Source organism: Anabrus simplex, chromosome 9, assembly GCF_040414725.1.
Source record: "Anabrus simplex isolate iqAnaSimp1 chromosome 9, ASM4041472v1, whole genome shotgun sequence".
Lineage (NCBI taxonomy): Eukaryota > Metazoa > Arthropoda > Insecta > Orthoptera > Tettigoniidae > Anabrus > Anabrus simplex.
Window position 1 is genome coordinate 159,797,372 of NC_090273.1, and position 20,455 is coordinate 159,817,826.

The window sequence follows — 20,455 nt, forward strand, 5'->3', positions numbered from 1 at the left end:
CCTGTTTTATCAGCCAAATGGTACTGCCTAATAGTCCTAATTTTAATTATTTATTTCTTTCTCATTTATTTTTAACTACCGGTATCATTCTCATTTGGTCACTGCCATTGGATTTTGCAGATTCCCGTTAACTGCTTAGCCTTTGGTGTTGCTATTCGAGGATCCAACCAGTCTCCGGGCTGATGACCTAACAGACAGGTACCGCAAAAAGAACCTTCCCAATTGATATTTTGTAAATTGAGATCACCCGCTACAATCACGTTCCTTTCCTTATCCTTTCCCACATATCTGATTAGCTTATCAAATAATTCTGAATCAGCGTCTGCGCTACCCTTCCCCGGTCTGTACATTCCAAAGACATTAAGTTGCCTATTATTTTTAAATATGAGCCTTACACCTAGAATTTCATGTTTGTCATCTTTAACTTTTTCGTAGCTTGCAAATTATTCTTTCACCAGAATGAATACTCCCCCTCCTACCACTCCTATCCTATCTCTACGATACACACTCCAGTTCCGTGAGAAAAAAAAACTGCGTGCAATATATCCTTTCTCAGCCATGATTCAACTCCTATTACAATATCTGGTAAGCATATATCTATTAAATTACTTAATTCTATTCTTTTCTTGACAGTACCAATACAGTTCAGCACTAACATTTTTATGTCATCCCTACTTGACTTTCAGTTCCCTGTTCCCTTATCACCGCTTCCTAGGTCACACCGTTTCTCTGAATGTACCTCTCTATAACCATTCTAAACAAATTTCCTAACTTATATGTCCACTGCGGTTCAAGTGAGGGACATCTGAGCGCAGATCCCTATCTCCTACCCATCCAGTAGGATCTAGAAATCTCAATCCCAGCTTCCCACATACCCACTCCATAGTATCATTTCAATCCCCAATCACCTTCCAGTCAGTATCACTCCTACACAGTATTCCACTGATAACAATCTCCGCTTGCTTAAATTTCACCCGTGCTGCGTTTACCAGATCCCACACATCCTCAACTATGTTGGTACTTATACCTGCCTGTCTTACGTTGTTAGTACCAACGTGAAACACTACCACCTACTCCTTTCCCTCCTCCTTCCCTTCTACTTTCCTCAACATCTGTCTTAACCTAATTCCTGGATAACACTCTAGCGTGGTTTCCTCTCTTCCACACACTTTCCCTAGATGTCTAACTATGGAATCCCCCATGACAAGAGCCATCCTCAACCCTACCCAACTCATTTGATCCCCTTCCCTCCTGGTCAGTCCTATCTTTCCTGACAGCTGCAGAAGCTACTTCCTCCTCCCTTTTCTCCATCCTGTGACCCTGTTCCACCTATTTTTTCCTATCCACTACTCCACATTTCTCTTTCCTACCTTTTCCCTTCCTCCTACTTCCACACTTCAGCAACACTCCCAACTGGATGCCCGTACAACAGCACGCCTGCGAGTGTGTTGACTACGTCATCGTCACTGCAGCGCACAGTGTCGGCAAGCAGGTTTTCTTCACTTAAGGGTGTGAATGAAGAATGATTTTAATAATACGCTTATGGTCGTAGCTAAAACGTGCAGGCATTTCAGCGTGATGTCATTTGGGCTGCCTGTGAGTCAATTTCGACGTTTCATGTTTTAAAATAGTAAGCTAAACCTCTGTAGGGTAATCTATGGCTGAATTTCAATGGCGTTTGTCGGATAAACACCAAATGTGTCACCAGAGACTTTTACTTGCCGACATGGAGCGTCGAAGATAAATACCTCCACTGCCTACGTCGGATTTGAAACTGCGACCTTGTGATCAGGGGACTGACACACTCTATCTCTGATGCACATATAGTGCTAACCATAAATCGCTAGGTCAGAGACAATGGGGAAGAAGTAGCAACGTTCGTCCGTTATGCCTCAACCTCGTGAACTTCTTCTGTGCTTTGTCAGTCACGTCAGTCAGTGGCGCCTTACAGTGTTTTAACACTTACAGAACTAACTGATAATGTATGTCTTCAGCAAAAGGACCGACTAACAGTATCACGCTGGCTGGGAGTATTTCGTTATTGCAAAAAACATTTCTACAAAAGTTGTTCTTTTATTCAGATGTTGTTCTGCTTTTCTCTTTTCTTTTTGGTGAAAAATTACATTTTCTGAATTTTAAAATAATCTTTGTAAAAATCTTAATGCCATGGGCTCTCGCTGGCTCTACTGGCCATATAGTCTGTTTACAGTATATATATGTACTGGTATAGGGTAAAACGAATTCGTTACTCCCACTCACGTGTCCCAGTCTCATCCTTGGCTCTGACAATGTGAAATTGACTGAGGTACACTAGTGATGTCATTTCTTCTTCAGCCAATTTCTCTTATAAATGGTGTAAGCATATCGCTTGTAGTGTCAATGCGTCCCTTTCAGTTGGCTTGACAGTCTGTGTGTAATAGCAACTTCCGGCTTGGTGAATAAAGCAACGGGAAACTACTTCAGTCCTCATTTCCTTTTCCCCTGTGGGTGGCGTTGGTAGAACAACACACACGGCATCCCCTGCTTGTCGTAATAGGCGACTAAAAGGGACCAGAGGGGCTCTTCACGTGGGAGCGTGGGTTGGTGACCACGGGGCACTGATAGAAGTCCTGACATTGCACCCGCCTACTTGTGCTAGGCCCCTCATTTTGATCTATCCTATATGACCCCTCTTGGTCAACTCTTGTTCTTTTCTGACCCCGACGGTATTAGAGCAGTTGAGGCTTAGGGATTCTTTCATTTTCACGTCATTCGTAATGCTTGCCATTCTTTGGCCGATACCTTCATTTTTCGAGGTGTCAGGCCAATTTCATATTTTCTATCTGATTAGTGTTAAATAGCGGATGGTTGCCTAGTTGTACTTCCTCGTAAAATAATAATCACCACCACCAACAACAACTCATTTCCCTAGTACAGCCCTTGAATGACACTTAGGCCATCTGTGATAGCTCATGGCGAAGCTTTTAAGGATTCAAGAAAGCTTTCGGGATGAGTAGGCTACTCAACATACATATCTACATGAGTTTATGAAAGAAGAACTGAAAAATATGGCTTACTCGGTCTCATCACACCAGCGAAACAGTCGTTTCTCAAACCTGTTCGGTATTAAAAGGGTTAAAAGAAAGTGAGTATTTTTGCAGTAAATCTGAAGTCAGACCGTTTGACACAGATCTCAAGTAAATTCAGAACTCTCTCATTGTTAATTGTGTTTATCCTTCCTTTCGCAGACCTCTAATACCAACACAGACCATTGTGCTTGTGAAGGATTTATTCCTGGTTGTGGATAAATAAATAAGCATCAGAGGATTACACTCCACCTTAGTAGAAACAATCTCATTACACGGCAGACCTGATTTATGAGGCAATTGGAAACACTGCGAGCTTCATCATTCATGAATTTGTTATCGTCTCTCGCTAGGGGGGTGTAAATCACGAGTGCGTCATTGGCAACACCATTCATCCACGTCTGTTAGAACAGGTCAATCAAAAGTTTATTCTACTCTCTGATGGACTGTGACCTACTCAATATCACATCGCAGAGCAACATTTCTCTCATTCAAATCTTACTGATTGCATAGTCTAGTTTGTTGTAAAAAAACCGTCTTCTATAACCAAGGTTCCTGGATGGAGTCCGAATGCGGACAATCATCACTAAACGGCACTTAAGCGCCAGAAAGCTGAGTACCAAATTCAGGACGAAATTCTAACAAGTTGGCATCTCTTAAAATCCCTGTTTATTGAACGTACACTGAATGCATGCAGCAATAAGATACTGGACAAGTTAAGCCCTCGCCCACTATCTAGTCGCAGGCAAGTAGCCGACCTTAGAGTCCCATATAACGCTGTTAACGGTTTATTTCGTTCCCCTGAACCTGCGTCCTTCTTATCGCTACATATCCCAACCCCCAAAACCAGCATAAATCCACCCCTTCATATTCAGTATTCCCGCGTCTCTCTAGTTCAAAGAACTTTATTTATCCACATTCCAACCCTCCTTATCTTCTGAGAGGAACTTGGTCGTTTTTTTCTTCGTATGCCTCCTTTAATCGAGTCTTCCTTAACTTAACCCAGCTCATTTACTTCACATTCCTTTTTTCTCTTCTCCTTCCTGTCCCCTCTATTGTACATAATATAATGTTTATTTACTTTTTGCTGTACATTATTGTTACTTACGTGTCATATATGTATCTATATAAGTTCTTCTCTTCGTTTTACTTCCAATCTTAATTTTCCCCGTTCTTTCCTTTTGCCTTTATGTTTTATGGTTACTTGTTGTGTCACTACAGTTTTTTGGTAGTTTTTAATTTCATTCCGCTACTTTTGAGATTAGTTGATTTTTCTTCATTTCTCTTTCATTCTTCTTTTGTTAAGTTTGCTTTGTGCTCCACCATTTCATTGCGGAACTCTGTAATTCGGCTTCTCGCTGTTTGGTGTTCCAAATACATAAATAAATAAATAAATAAATAAATAAATAAATAAATAAATAAATAAATAAATAAATAAATAAATAAATAAATAAATAAATAAATAAATAAATAAATAAATAAATAAATAAATAAATAAATAAATAATATTACCCGAAATATTTAATAAGAGAAAGAAGAATAACGAGAAGAAGAAGAAGAATGATCGAGTAGCCTACGTGGTTTGTTAATACAGCTTCAACTTGCAGTCAAAGGATATCGGCAGACCGGATTTCCACGGTTTACCGTTTTCACACCAGGCTTCACCTTTTCCGGATCTGCCTACCGATACTGTTCGAGACCGCAACCACACTGCAGTTTTGAATTGCTGTATTAGCCGCCTTGGTTGTTTTTATATTTTCTCCTTGTTTAGATAGCTTACTGACACTAACTTGATCAGTAAGGGATAGTTCGAAGTTACGTTCCATAGAGCGCTCTAGAAGTTTTCAGAAGTTGTCATGCTCCAGAATCTTCCAAAATAGATATTCGTTTGAAGTAACTATTTAAATTATACGCCGTCCAGATCAAGTTTTTACTTGACGTTTGACAGTATGTTGCTCAATGAAGCACTCCTATTGGCACGGACGTCCCCCTGTTGCCGGTTATATTTCTTGCTTTAGAGCACGTCGCTTTATTTATATATATGCTTCCGGCAGCTCAACTTCCATTGTTTACAACACAACACTTGCAGTCCTGTAAGCACTAAGCTCCGGCTACCAAGAAGCTAGCACCCAGAACGCTAGTTACCCAGCCGCTAACTGCGATACCTACGCTCCAGTCAAGACATAGGGTTTCACCAGAGAGCCCCTTCACCACGGGAATAGGCCACCTGCAATACTGCCTATTTCAAATCAACAATTGCTAACTGCCACCAACAATAGGCAGAAACCGCAACCGCCTGCTAGCCAAGTTCACGGCAGGCCCAAGCAAATTTGTCAGAGCCCTCAGTGAGGTCAATGGTTTGAGGCTTGTCCCGTTGAGATACGGCAAAACTAAACCTGCTTCGACCGTGCCCACTGAGTGAGCACCTAACAGCGCGCCGGTCCTCTCATTGTGTTTGACCGTTCCAGTGTTTTATCATAAACACCCAAGCCTCCCCAGCCCATACCAGCCTGTCAGGACCACCTTGGTGGATTAAGTAGCCAAGACACTGACATCCCTACTCAAACCATGTCCAGGAAACCCCCAACTACCCCCAATTTCGATCAACCACTTGAAGTTCGCACCAATAACCATAACACCTGGTATGATCGTTTTATTTTTCCAATACCTTACGAGGTCCACCTATCCAGCGCCCGAGTCCACCACCGCCGACGCATATATACAGCCATCCAGCCAGTCATACAACATGTCCAGCTCTTACAGGAGCTCTCTAACGGATGCATAATTATATTCCCTATGGATATTGAGGGCAGCTATAGCGCCATCAATCAATACTGATCTGCATTTAGAGCAGTCGCCCAGGTGGCAGATTCCCTATCTGTTGCTTTCCTAGCCTTTTCCGAAATGATTTCAAAGAAATTGGAAATTTATTGAACATCTCCCTTGGTAAGTTATTCCAATCCCTAACTCCCCTTCCTATAAATGAATATTTGTCCCAGTTTGTCCTCTTGAATTCCAACTTTATCTTCATATTGTGATCTTTCCTACTTTTATAGATGCCATTCAAACCTATTCGTCTACTAATGTCATTCCACGCCATCTCTCCGCTGACAGCTCGGAACATACCACTTAGTCGAGCAGCTCTTCTTCTTTCTCTCAATTCTTCCCAACCCAAACATTGCAACATTTTTGTAACGCTACTCTTTTGTCGGAAATCACCCAGAACAAATCGAGCTGCTTTTCTTTGGATTTTTTCCAGTTCTTGAATCAGGTAATCCTGGTGAGGGTCCCATACACTGGAACCATACTCTAGTTGGGGTCTTACCAGAGACTTATATGCACTCTCCTTTACATCCTTACTACAACCCCTAAACACCCTCATAACCATGTGCAGAGATCGGTACCCTTTATTTACAATCCCATTTATGTGATTACCCCAGTGAAGATCTTTCCTTATATTAACACCTAGATACTTACAATGATCCCCAAAAGGAACTTTCACCCCATCAACGCAGTAATTAAAACTGAGAGGACTTTTCCTATTTGTAAAACTCACAACCTGACTTTTAGCCCCGTTTATCAACATACCATTGCCTGCTGTCCATCTCACAATATTTTCGAGGTCACGTTGCAGTTGCTCACAATCTTGTAACTTATTTATCACTCTATAGAGAATAACATCATCCGCAAAAAGCCTTAGCTCCGATTCCACTCCTTTACTCATATCATTTATATATATAAGAAAACATAAAGGTCCGATAACACTGTCCTGAGGAACTCCCCTCTCAACTATTACAGGGTCAGACAAAGCTTCACCTACTCTAACTCTCTGAGATCTATTTTCTAGAAATATAGCAACCCATTCAGTCACTCTTTTGTCTAGTCCAATTGCACTCATTTTTGCCAGTAGTCTCCCATGATCCACCCTATCAAATGCTTTAGACATGTCAATCGCGATACAGTCCATTTGACCTCCAGAATCCAAGATATCTGCTATATCTTGCTGGAATCCTACAAATTGAGCTTCAGTGGAATAACCTTTCCTAAAACCGAATTGCCTTCTATCGAACCAGTTATTAATTTCACAAACATGTCTAATATAATCAGAAAGAATGCCTTCCCAAAGCTTACATACAATGCATGTCAAACTTACTGGCCTGTAATTTTCAGCTTTATGTCTATCACCCTTTCCTTTATACACAGGGGCTACTATAGCAACTCTCCATTCATCTGGTATAGCTCCTTCGGCCAAACAATAATCAAATAAGTACTTCAGATATGGTACTATATCCCAACCCATTGTCTTTAGTATATCCCCAGAAATCTGATCAATTCCAGCCGCTTTTCTAGTTTTCAACTTTTGTATCTTATTGTAAATGTCATTGTTATCATACGTAAATTGTATTACTTCTTTGGCCTTAGTCTCTTCCTCTATCTCGACATTATCCTTGTAACCAACAATCTTTACATACTGCTGACTGAATACTTCTGCCTTTTGAAGATCCTCACATACACACTCCCCTTGTTCATTAATTATTCCTGGAATGTCCTTCTTGGAACCTGTTTCTGCCTTAAAATACCTATACATACCCTTCCATTTTTCACTAAAATTTGTATGACTGCCAATTATGCTTGCCATCATGTTATCCTTAGCTGCCTTCTTTGCTAGATTCAATTTTCTAGTAAGTTCCTTCAATTTCTCCTTACTTCCACAGCCATTTCTAACTCTATTTCTTTCCAGTCTGCACCTCCTTCTTAGTCTCTTTATTTCTCTATTATAATAAGGTGGGTCTTTACCATTCCTTACCACCCTTAAAGGTACAAACCTGTTTTCGCATTCCTCAACAATTTCTTTAAACCCATCCCAGAGTCTGTTTACATTTTTATTTACCGTTTTCCACCGATCATAGTTACTTTTTAGAAACTGCCTCATACCTGCTTCATCAGCCATATGGTACTGCCTAACAGTCCTACTTTTAAGACCTTCCTTTCTATCACATTTATTTTTAACTACCACAAAAACAGCTTCATGATCACTAATACCATCTATTACTTCAGTTTCCCTATAGAGCTCATCTGGTTTTATCAGCACCACATCCAAAATATTTTTCCCTCTGGTTGGTTCCATCACTTTCTGAATCAGCTGTCCTTCCCATATTAACTTATTTGCCATTTGTTGGTCATGCTTCCTGTCGTTCGCATTTCCTTCCCAATTGACATCTGGCAAATTCAGATCTCCCGCTAAAATCACATTTCTTTCCATGTCGTTTCCCACATAGCTGACTATCCTATCAAATAATTCCGAATCCGCATCAGTGCTACCCTTTCCCGATCTGTACACTCCAAATATATCAAGTTGCCTATTATCTTTAGAAATGAGCCTTACACCTAGAATTTCATGTGTCTCATCTTTAACTTTTTCGTAGCTTACAAATTCTTCTTTCACCAGAATGAAAACTCCCCCTCCCACCTTTCCTATCCTATCTCTACGATACACACTCCAGTGCCGTGAGAAAATTTCTGCATCCATTATATCATTTCTCAGCCATGATTCAACTCCTATTACAATATCTGGTAAATATATATCTATTAAATTACTTAATTCTATTCCTTTCTTTACAATACTTCTACAGTTCAACACTAACAATTTTATGTCATCCCTACTTGATTTCCAGTTCCCTGTTCCCTTATCACCGCTCCCTAGGTCATCCCGTTTCCCTGAATGTACCTCCGTATTACCCTTCCAAACAAATTTCCTAACTTATACGTACCACTGCGGTTTAAATGAAGGCCATCCGAGCATCTAAAACATCTAAAAACTCAAAACATCCGTTACAGAGTGTGTCTTGGGTACGCGCCAAACGCCGAAGTAGCTACCCAAACTGAGCTGGATGCAACACATGCAGAAACTCAAACCTACCCTACACCTCTAACATTCACTAAACTCTCACAAACTCACTCAAACCATGCACATCAGTCAGCACAGACAGACGATCCACCAATCATCACAGACTCACCCCTCTCTCCCCCACCAGCATCCGAACCCGGGACTGAGACCCCATTAGTCTCACAACCGAGTACGGAAACACACTCCAGATACACTCAGACTGGGAGCAGGCGTAAAAAACCTGCCCCCAAGTCCAAGAAATCACCAACATCCAACACCAACACCACAGAGATTCGAACCCGCACACCCTCCCACACATCACTCATCACACAGTGTTTCAATTGTCTTCGACTGAACCACTCTGCAGCCTCGTGCTCAGAGGCTCAACAGTGTAATCGGTGTGGCGGTCCCCATCGTCACACTGAGTGCACTGTACCACGCAGCCAGCCGAGGTGCGCGAACTGCCAAGGCAGTCACGCCGCCTCATTTCCTGGCTGCCCGTTCTTGAAGAAGGCAATTCGAAGCCATTACAGACGCGCCAGGCACTTACAGGCTCACCACAACACACCACAGACACCACTCAGCCATGATACTCTGCACCACTCGAACGCAGGACCATCCACCAATGCACATACCACCCAGCCCTGCCAAGCTTCTCACGCCCTGATCAGTCTACTTTCCAAGCTAATAACAACTCCGGATCAGCCTCTACTCCCCACTATGCCTGCCAAGCAACTGATCCTCAATTAAATCCCGCCCTGAAAACGGTCCCCGCCAAGTAACAAGCAAAGACCTCACTTCTCACTTCCTTTAAAACACTGGAACATATGGAAACCGAGGCGGGAGCACTACATAAATGCTGCTAATTAACAATGCTGTATTTTCCAAATTTAACACCTACAGATGCTGTCAAATTATCAATTAACATCCGCAGATACTTGCACTTTTAAAGTAAAAGTGCAAGTTGCGAACTCAAGATACGATGAAGCGTTACAAACCTCCTAACGTAACAATAAGCTAGGCTAACTCTGCTCCAACAGGGTGAGCCACATCGTTCACTAAAACAAGCTGTGCTAGCCATGATCACTGAATGTGTATTTTGCCTTAGGCACCTAACACACAAAAACACTACTCGCACAAACAGTTAAGCAATATCGGGAGTGGTCACCCACTGGATGGGTGTCCGCAACATGTACACACACATACATTCAACAACAATACGTTACTATCAACATGCTTAATATTATCAATATACTGACAATACACACAACCGCATAACTAACATTAAAGGCCGACAGAGGAGTCTCGAAGAGACACCGGTATCGGCATAACACTAACACCTATCTCTCGAGATAGGTAAAACATATTGAGTCCTAGGGAACTTCCATTGTGTTTCGATACCCATTATTGTTCTATTTCGATTCTTTCTGACATCACAGTGTATTGATACGTTTACCGTAATTATATTTTAGTGATATTGAATAATTTTAGGTTAGTTAATTGCAGTAAGGTTTCGTTTTTGCGTTACCAATTAGGATATGGTTATAGACGCGATTTGGGCTTACGCCGTGTAAAGAAAAAGAGGTGAAAGTTTTTACGTTTCACAGATAACTTTTTTCGACGTGTTCAGAAGAAAATTTTGAGGTTATATTGTTTGAGGGCCTTCATTATAAATTTGTTTTCTATAAGTCAGCTTCGTAGTTTTAGTATTTACGGTACTTTGAGTGAAGGTATTAGTATTCGTGTTTAAGGAGTGTTTTTCGCGGGATCTTGAGCGTGAGTTTGAAATTATGTCCGATGACAGGCCTCGAACTCCGCCTATTTCGTGCCCTTACATTTTAAGAGAGGTAGAGGCATGCCCTAAGTGAACATCAGCCACGTGAGAGATGAGCACATGCAGTGAATCACGTGAAGGGAGTTATTCAGGAAGCCTACGAAAATGAAGGTCTTTGTAAGTGACACGGAATAATGAAGTGCGTTACCACATACACTGACTTAGCAAAAGTCATGGGATAGTCACCTAACAGCGTATGGGGCCTCCTCTGGCCCTGCGAACTGCTGTGAGACGCGGTGGAACTGAGTCGACAAGTCCCTGGTAGTCCTCTGGACGCAGCTAACACCAAATCGTTTGCAGAGCGGCCGCCTATTCTGGTCTGTTCCTGGACGCAGGATCCATGGCACGGAGCCTGCGTTCCAGGACATCCCAGATATGCACGATAGTGTTCATATCGGGGCTCCTGGGTGGCCATGGCAGTCGCTGGACCTCCGCTTCATATTCCTGGAGCCATTTCCGGATGACGTGGGAGCGATGTAGCAGCGCGTTATCATCTTGAAACACCGCAAAACCGCCTGGGCACTGGAAGGCCAAAAATGGGTGGAGATGGTCTCCGAGCGGCTCAACAAACCGCGTACTGTTCAAAGTCTCTTCCAGAACAACTAGCAGGCCCATTCTATACCAGGAAAATGCACCCCAGACCATAACAGAGACACCTTCGAGGCAGGCGGGTTCCATCGCTTCATGTGGTCTGCGCCATACACGGTGCCTCCCATCGGCATGGTGCAGCTGAAATTGTGATTCGTCCGACCCTATCACGTTACGCCATTTTCCAGTGTCCATCCCTGGTGACTGGCGACAAATGCGCGCCATTGTGCCTGATGACGTTGGGTTAACAGTGGCACCCGTGTGCGGTACCGGCTCCCATACCCCATAGAACCCATGTTCCTACGGATTGTCCACTGGGAGACGTGTCTAGAACGGTCTGTGTTGAATTGAGCTGTGATTTGCCCGGCTATCACTATTGACAATCCGTCTCAGATGTCACCGGTCACGGTCATCGAGGGTGGCTGGACGGCCGGTCGTACGTCTGTTGTGGACTGTGACACCCGCATTCAACCATTCACGATACACTCGGGACAAGCTTGATCGCGTGAAGCCGAATTCCCTCACCACTTCCGAAATCGCACTTCCAATCTGTCGGGCACCGACCACCATACCCCGTTCGAACGGTGTCAGTTCACGACGACGTTTCATGTTACACCTATCACATATACAGCCAGTGCTCACAAGGTCTCCTATACAACTGCCGCTGCCACAGGGGGCGTGTGGTGCGCACACAACCCACCTGCTCATTTGCTCAGTCAGTGTAATTCCTTTCCCCATCCTGCTTTCAACAGCTACGATATAGTCACAGCAAGTACATTAGTGTGTGTTTATTATATTCATCATTGTAGGAGCCTCCGTGGCTCAAACGGCAGCGCGTCGGCCTCTCACCGCTGGAAACCGTGGTTCAAATCCTGGTCACTCCGTGTGAGATTTGTGTTGGACAAGGCGGAGGCGGGACAGGTTTTTGTCCGGGTACTCCGGTTTTCCCTGTCATCTTTCATTCTAGCAACACTCTCCATTCTCATTTTTATTGCATCTATTAGTCATTAGTAATCACCTTGGGAGTGGCGACCCCATCGTACTCATAGCCTATAACTGTTTCATTCATTACATTCCTATGACTGGAAAACATGTTGTAGGTTTTCATATATTCATCATTAGCCCCCTGTGGGTGGGGGCGCTAGTATAACACCCACGGTTCCCCTGCCTGTCGTAACAGGTGACTAAAAGGGGCCCCAGAGGTTTTTAACTTGGGAGTGTGGGTTAGCGACCAAGCGGCTCTTAGCTGAGTCCTGGCATTGCTTCCCCTTCCTTGTGCCACGATACTAACTTTCATCTATCCTACCTGACCTCTCTCGGTCAACTCTTGCTCTTTTCCGACCCCAATGGTATTAGGTTTCCAAGGCCTGGAGTTTTTCATTTTCACGCCATTCCAGTCCCTTGTCTTTCTTTGGCCGATATCTTCATTTTTAAAAGTATCAGATCCCTTCGAATTTGCCCTCTGATTAGTATTATAGTAGATGATGGCTGCCTAGTTGTGCTTCCTTTTAAAACAGAAATCACGACCTCCACCTAGATTCTGTCTCTTTTTTCCCTCATCGTCTTTTGTGTCAATGCATGGTATCATGCATATTATTTATATATGCCTGTTACTTCTTTAACGTAATTGAGGGATGATTCTATCATTTCCTCGCTAATCCTAAATATAGACATATCCTCAAAGTAATTACCTACGCGTGATCATTTATAATGCTCTGTTTGAGACACTGCATTTTCCAAATGAACTTTATATTCGCGTGTGATTTGTTCAGTTGATGTGGCTGCTATCTGTTGATATCGCACGGAAACAAAGATAACCGTGTTTTGTTTCAAAACTTCGCAACAACTATCGAAACGTCCCATAAAGAGTCATATTTTCAGTATAGTTATATTTCTTGCCAAAAATATGAAGTGTGAAACTAGCCTGGAACCGTACGGTACCACCAGGCAGTTTGTATCTTATCAGCAACAAATACGGGGCTGCACTGTGTAACTGTTCCCTCCTCAGCAAAACACTTGAGGAGATGAAAGTTAATATCTTGGGACACATGAATATTAAATAAACTATTTGTGGCTTGCCCGCAAATTGCCACGCAAATAGAAACAATCAACATTCCATGGTTCCCCATTTCTCTATGTAATGTTTGGGCACCATGGTTACAGTTTTAAATAAAACTGTAAACCAACATTTATATTTACTAGCATAGAGACTTACACTGAAATCACAGGGGTAGGATTTTAAATAATTAACCATTAAGTATCGCTTAAGAAAGAAAATTAACGCAATATAAAATCCAAATGAATTTATTATACAAAAAAATGAGATAAATCGGAAAAGTTTCCTTAAAGCGTGGAGGAATTTATAATTTACTGAATTTACTATTGCTTGCTTTATCTAATTGAAGCTCACCAATGGCAGCTTCCTTGAAGTCATCTGGTTTCCGTGGTTACTCGTTCTCTCCTTCTCGATGTAGACTTTGTTCCATGGACATCCTTCCTTCCTTCTCTGATGTGGTACGAGCTATCTGGACTAGCACTCCCTGCTTGCCTAGTCTTTAAAATAGACATTGGCCCTATACTTGTAAAAGCTGATCAGCGTTGATCGTATGAGGAGAAAATTCAGAGATATGAATTTTTCCATATTAGTAGAAATCTCAATCCAACTGAGCTATACTATTTATACGGTACAGACTTGTACCAAAATTCCGTAGACTTGAACTAAACATACAGTAGTTCTTCGTCCAGAATATTTACTGAAAATAATACAAGCCGTAAGCTTGTTTCGTTTCACGTAGATCCGATAACATTACCGCAGCTGAGTACTGTATCGAAGCGATAACACATTGTACAAAAATACTTATGTCGCGGAGCGACCACACACTGTTTCAAAAATCAAATCATGTCGTTCAAAGTAGATGTTCACAGACGAAGTAGTAGTGATGGAGTACCTCGTTAGGTTGTAAGGTTTTAAGGTCGTAAGGCTGTAAGGTTGGAAGCTCCCGTTCTCGTGTTGAGAATCAGTATATATCCGGGCTCACCCCCACTCTTGGTAACAGTTCAATCTCAAAACTCATATACAACGAAGTATCTGATTCGATAGATCGAAGCATCAACTCCCCTTCTCTTCCTCCTCGACAAGTCCAGAAGGCGTGGCGATGATATAGCTGACCAGCTTGCAAGCCTCGCGCACGGGTCGCTGTTTACTAGCATTGGTCATAAAATAAACCCATGAATCACGCAAAATCCCAAGCTTCAAGAATAACCCTCCGTATACACAAACATGAGATAAAATGAAAACAACTATGTCTCAACATATTGACCGTATTTACAACATAATGAATTCTTATCCTACATAATATAATAATTTAAATAATAAAACGATGTTATCATGTATACAAGATGATTCCAAAAAGCCTTGATTACAAATGATTCACGTTGAATAAATATGTTATTACAAATAATTGCCGATGGCGGATAAACTTGATATCAAATGATATCGCGTAAAATGATATTATATTAAACTAGCGAATGTACCCGTGCTTCGCTACGGTATTCTACATTGTATTCGAATATCGAAGTAAATAGTGTACATGCAGTAAATAAGATAGTTTTAAAATTGCATGTCTCTTAGCGTTATCCGAGAAAGAGCATGGGGAAGTCCCCGTACGTTTCCAATGTAAAGTGTTTGTTACGGATTTGTGATATAACGGCAGGCTCACTTGCCTACTGGCATTCACAATCAGGTTGGGAAGTTTACATTATAATTGCAGGCCCCATTGCCTACTATGCGGACAGAATCGATTTGGGGAGTTTTCGTTAAAATGGCAGCCCCCCTTTCCTACCTCCAGACAGATTACAGTTTTTATTATAATGGCAGGCAATTACCCTACTATCACTCGAAATTGAGTTGTGCAGTTATCATTATAATGACAGGCCCCTTTTCCTACTGCCAGCCAGCGTACTGCCAGTCACACCAAGTTGGTGACTTTCCATCAAAATAGCAGGCCACTATGCCTAATGCCAGTCACATTTTAGATGAGTACATTTCTTTATAATGGCGGGCACCCTTGCCTACTGCCAAACACAATCGGGTAGGGGAGTTTTAAACAAAACTGCATGCTCACTTACCTTCTGCAAGTCAAATCGAGAAGGGAACTATTCATTACAATTGTAGGCCTTCCTTACTAATGACAGTTACACAGGAGTTGGAGAAGGAACCCTTTCCTACTGCCAGTCAAAGTCGGTGTGGGGAGTACTGATTACAATAGCAGACCGACCCTTTCTCGATCGCTAAATCGACATCAGTGAATATATATAGATCGACATACGAAAGTATATGCGTGTTTACAATATTGAAGACCTTCATTTACAGATTAACTGCTACTAAACGTACGTCATATCGACAAAGGATTATACCATAAGACACGCCGGATTTAGTGGCCTAAATGGCTGGTCCAATGATATGTCATCTATTCTTGGGTCAGATTTAGAAACGTGGAACAGGGTAAAGGTTTTGTAAGATCATCTCACATTACATTACTTTTCGGATAATAATGTGACAGCTACATACGTAGCATTTGGCTCACATATGGCTACTGAGTGGGCCAATTTTCGTGAAGAGTTTGATGATTCTGTATTTCATATAAGTAATTGAAAGTATGAATAATGCATGTGAAAATTCCAAATTGACTTAACATCGATTAATAGAGAAAAATCAAACGTAAAAGGGATACAGATACGGCATAAAGTCATAAGACCAAGGTTGTAGATCATTCCAAATTGAACGGAGATTGTGCAATCCGTTACGTGATAGGAATTTCCGAAGGTCTGCACCATCATTAAAATTGCCTGCATATTTCGATATTCTTCGGGGATAAAAAATGAAAAATTTAATGATATAGGATTTTTCATTCGTTACAGGCTAAAACGTATAATTTTGTCAAATTTCAATTATCTTCTTATTCTTCTGGCAGATTATGCCACAATGTGGATTTTGGGCGAGGCGGGTAAAAATTAGGACTTTCAGGAAATCAAAAATTATGGAGATTGTTATTATTACCCCTTAAACGGAAAGCTGTACGAAAATTTCGCCAAAATAGTCAGTGTAGAGGTACACAGTCGTTACGATTTGATTTATATAGATAAGGAATCTGCTCCATGTAAAACACCTTTTGGGCTATGTCCGCTGGACTTAACCTGCAAAAGTGACCATTCATGATATCTCCCTTATTAATCCTCCTGACGAAAAAATGCACATGAAAAAAAAGGTTTAGAGGTGGAATTCCATCAGGTTTGGTCGATTTCCAGTCAGGTTGGTCTTGTTCTGTATATATTGTGGAAGAGTAAAATCACCATTTCGGTTCCTTATAAACCGCCAGTCCATTCCGGAACATGAAATGTTATTTACGTTTAAAACCTACCTTTGGACAGGTGGATGCTAAATATAAATTTTGTTTCGAATGTCTTCAGTAGTTTTCAAGTTGTAAGGAATACGCTTTACACGCACCCGCTCGTGAGTTAAGTCCGATGGGACTTGTACAGAAAAACGGTCCTTTAATGATATCTCCCTTATTGATCCTCGTATCGAAATGATGCACATGAGAAAAAAAGGTTTAGACATTAATTTCTACCAAGGTAGGTAGACTTCCATAAACTTTTGTTGTGTATATTTTTTGGAAGTGCAAAATCACTGTTTCGGTTTCGTATAAACCCCCAGTTAGTTCAGGGATTTAGAAACAATATTTGCCCTGAAACCTATCAAGGACAGGTGTATTCTAAATACGAATCTTGGTGGAAATGCATCCAGTAGTTTCTAGCATTCACGTACATACGGCGTAATTAAGGAAGAAAATAATACAGTTAAGAATGTTGAAACTAATAGAAAATGGATTATAACTGAGGACAGCCGGATAACGACAAATAAATAAATGCCGTGAGTTATGGATATAATAAAGCGCTAACAGAGGAGAAATTTAGGTTCAGTGATTCTTAGGTAAACAAATATGAAGATGACTAATGGTGTTATTACTTAATCTATTCGAGGGCGGTTATAACCTCCAACGATATTCCGCCAATATCCCGCAGATGAGCCGATTGATGCCTCTCTTGCCATCTACCCAAGGAACAACCACGAATTTAAAAGCATGATGAGGAAAATGGCAATACGTTACTTCCCTACTGGCATGCAGTCAGAGACGTTACCATGGTAACCTGTAGGTTCGTTGTCGGTCTGTCGGTCACTAAATGCAGAGCATGATACCAGCAGAAAATTGTAAATTTCTCCGTCATGTGAAGAGTAAGGTAAATTATGAACATAACGAAAGTTGTTTATAATGAAGAGACGTTTCACGTACGGTAAACGAAGTTTACAGAAAATCAATAGTATAAGAGAAAATAGAGGAAAACCACTGTGGTTTTCCTATAAACACCCCGTCTATTCAAAGATTTTAAAATTATATGCATATCGGAACCTTCCCCGGGATTAGTATACTCTAAATACAATGTTTGGTTGAGATCCATCCAGCCGTTTCGACGTGATGGTGGAAAAACCATTCTGATTTTCCTATAAATCCCCCATATATTCAAATATTTTAAAATGATATGCATATGGAAAACTTCCCCGCGATGAGTATCCTCTAAATATGAAGTTTGGTTGAGATCTATCCAGCCGTTTCGACGTGATGGTGGAAAAACCATTCTGGTTTTCCTATAAACCCCCTGTCTATTCAAGGATTTTAAAATGATATGCATATCAAAACCTTCTCCGGGATGAGTATACCCTAAATATGAAGTTTGGTTGAGATCTATCCAGCCGTTTCGACGTGATGGTGGAACAGACAAACAGACAAACAGAAACAATTTTATTTATATAGATTTTTACACTCGTTCTTCACCCCCTTTCCATCCCCGCCCAAAGGAGTCCTATGAGTGCCTTACACAACAGTAGAATTTTTTCCCAGATATTAAGTCTTATTTGTACCTATTTTGGTTGACAGCTATGCCCAAACGTACATGCATAATCTCACTGCTCTAGAATCCTGGAGCTGACGTTGCCATGGTTACGGCAGTTCATTTCTTTATCCGATTCCTAGAGCAGGGGTAGTGTGGTGCCAATATCTCCGTAACGGTTGGTTTTAGGGCCTTAAAACATGGTTTTCGGGCCCGTAGGGCTTACCGAGTTTTGTTCTTTGCGTCAAGAGGATTAAATTGAGCTTTGTCTCGTCCTTATACGACAAATTCGATATTTTGCCTATAATAGTATAAGAGAAAATGGAGGAAAACCGTTTTTCCTATAAAACCCCCGTCTTTTCAAAGATTTTAAAATGATATGCATATCGAAACCTTCCCCGGGGTCAGTATACTCTAAATATGAAGTTTGGTTGAGATCTATCCAGCCGTTTCGACGTGATGGTGGAACAGACAAACAGACAGACAAACAGACAAACAGAAACAATTTTATTTATATAGATAGATTAGTAGGGCTGGAGAAGCCTGGACGGTTACAACTGTCGCTGTCAGTTCTTCCCAATCCCAGCCCTTTGTTGTCCCATCGTCACCATGTATGTTGGCTATTCAGCCCAAAGGCTGGTTTGATCCTCATAGCTCTGCCAACAGCTATAATGATAGCCTAGGCATCACTGACGAGGCCTACTAGGAAAATGAGGACTGAAGTACTTTCCCGTTGCTTTCCGCACCGAGCCTGAAGTTGCTATTCCATATCAGCCTGTCAAGCCCACTGAAATGCATGCACCAACCGATCTTATGAGTGATATTTTCACAACATTCATAACAGGGTCTGGCTGCATAAGGAATGGCATTACTAGCATCGCTCATAGCTCAGCCACTTTCATATTGTCAAGGCCAAGAACGAGACTGAGAGAAATCAATAGAAGTAACAAATTTATTCTAGCCCGTGCCAGAAGACGTAGAGCGCGGAAAACACTACATGGTGTCAGCAAAAAAGACGTTAAAAAGAAAAACTAGAGACAAAACTAATGTTAACAAATTTAGAGACATATCACTCCTGTCAGTCGCATACGAGATATTGTCTAAAGCACTCCAGAACAGAATAGAGGATCACATAGATCAAGAGTTGCGGAAATACCAATCAGGATTCAGGAAAAGACGGTCCTGTGCTGAGCAGATATTTACCATCAAGACTTTAATCAAAACTAAAAATTTAGCAGCAGACAAGAAGATAATTGTGACATTTGTAGATTTCAAAAAGGCATATGTCTGTCGACAACGAAACATTAATAAAAGTGCTAAAATAATTCTGAACTGATGACAAAACAACAAATAACTATTATCATCATCATCATTATTATTATTATTATTATTATCAATTTTTAATAATAATAATAATAATAATAATAATCGTATGGCCTCAGCTACCGTGTGCAGACACTTCAATTTAACGCCATCTGGCTGTCTGCTCCTTAATTTCGGCATTCCGTTTTACTCTGGCCCCATTAGATGGCAGACAGAGTAAACCGAAACTCTCTTGTGCGTCTATTGCTCAGATTTAATGAATTTTGTCGTGTAAACAACAAATGCATCACCAGAGATCTTTTACATTCCGACATCGTACGACACGGAGTGGAGTGTCAAACGGACACTACTTGTTCGGGGTTTCAACTCGACATCTTGGGATCCGGAAGCCGACACTCTACCAGTGATCCGCAGAGGCAGTTACAACAGACGTCGACAAACACCCGGCCACAAGTAAAATTCCTTGGAGAGCTATCGGAACCTTTTGCAATCAAGACAGGTGTGAGGCAAGGAGATGGCCTCTCCCCAGACCTTTACAACTGCTTCTTGGAGGAGGTGATAAGAGAATGGCGAAAATAAATGAGTCAGAAAAATATCCCGAATGGAATCAAGATAGGACACAAAAAGGCTTAGTGTTCTTCAGTCAAAATCTAGAGACTGCCACTACACAGATAGAGGTTTGGCAAGAAACAGTAGAAAAGGCAGAACTGGAAATATCCTTTGAGAAAACTAAGTACAGGGATATAGATCCCAAAAAACCAACATGGACAATAAGATCAAGTATGGTGACATAAAGAGACTCTACAAATT